The sequence below is a fragment of the Dipodomys merriami genome, unplaced genomic scaffold, assembly GCF_024711535.1.
Source record: "Dipodomys merriami isolate MVZ:Mamm:240054 unplaced genomic scaffold, mDipMer1.0.p SCAF_287, whole genome shotgun sequence".
Taxonomy (NCBI): Eukaryota; Metazoa; Chordata; class Mammalia; order Rodentia; family Heteromyidae; genus Dipodomys; species Dipodomys merriami.
This window is the reverse complement of record NW_027204348.1, coordinates 83,773-85,000: the sequence shown is the minus strand read 5'-3', so window position 1 is coordinate 85,000 and position 1,228 is coordinate 83,773.

The following is a 1,228-nucleotide window of genomic DNA, read 5'->3' as shown; positions in this document are numbered from 1 at the left end:
CTGTTTGTTCTACTTACTCATGCTCAACGTTCCCTTATTCAGGGCTCTTTCTTGGAAGTGTTGACGACTCCAACATCCGATGAGTGTCCTAAGAATATGACTAACTCACCAGAGTTAAGTGCTACCCTAAAAGCCCCTCTTATGGAGGCTATTAGACAAGTCATAAGTAAATATAAAAGTATTGGGGGTTTCATGACATCACTTCAGCAGCAGGAATTGTTTGTAAGAGATTTACAAGAAGCTGTCGGCACGGCTAAAACAGAAAGAGTGCATGGCTATTGGAGACTTCCCTTTAATCCTAAAACATATACAATAGACCCATATAGATATCCTGTAGATAAGAAAGATGTAGAGGGATATTTAGACCAAAAGCTAAATAAGATTCCTAAAAGGTTGGTAGATGGAAGGTGGCAATGATTATCAGAAGAAAACGGTGGAATCCTCCATTATCTAGAGGACCCCAATGACTTCCCCCAGATTCATAGCCTTTTACAGGTGTATATGATAAGGATGGCAACCGTTGGGTAAACTACTTAGGAGAAAGAACTTCCTATTACTCTCTATTTACTGAGAGACTTGCTAGATCTAGTGCTTACTATCAAAAAAAAGAAACAAGAAAGATCTTATGAGACAGTTAAGGCCTCTATGAAAAAGAGTAAAAAAATTTGTGAAAGGGTTACAGAGAAGACACTATGAGCTTCAATTTGATATATGGCCAGATTTAACTAAGTATACTGAATATCATGATTTTTGGCCACAAATTGGGGACCCTCTAAAGAATGGCAAAGAAGCACAATTGCTTAGAAAAGATTTAAAACACATAAAGTACAAAACTAAACAAAAATAATAATAAAGTACTAGAGTTCATGCCTTTCTGTCCAGCACATTGCCCATATGCTCTGGTTAATGGTTAATAGGTGATAAACATCAAAACCAATTGTATTTCTTAAAAATAGAGGTAAAGCCGAAAACAAGTGCCTATCGTCATAACTCGTCATCCAAAAAACAAGATCAGGCGACCAGCTGGTGACCACCCAAGAACGAAGCCTTGCAACAAGATTGTGTAACTTTTTGCCCTTTCTCATGGAGACTTTTGCTATAAAAGCTTGTTATCCTCTGCAATAAATCGCACTCAGCATTCACTCCTCTTGTGTGTGAGTTGTCTGTTTGCCATCTCCCCACCTGTTCCAGTTACCTCCACCAGGTGTCCTCCATCGTCCCGACAGAG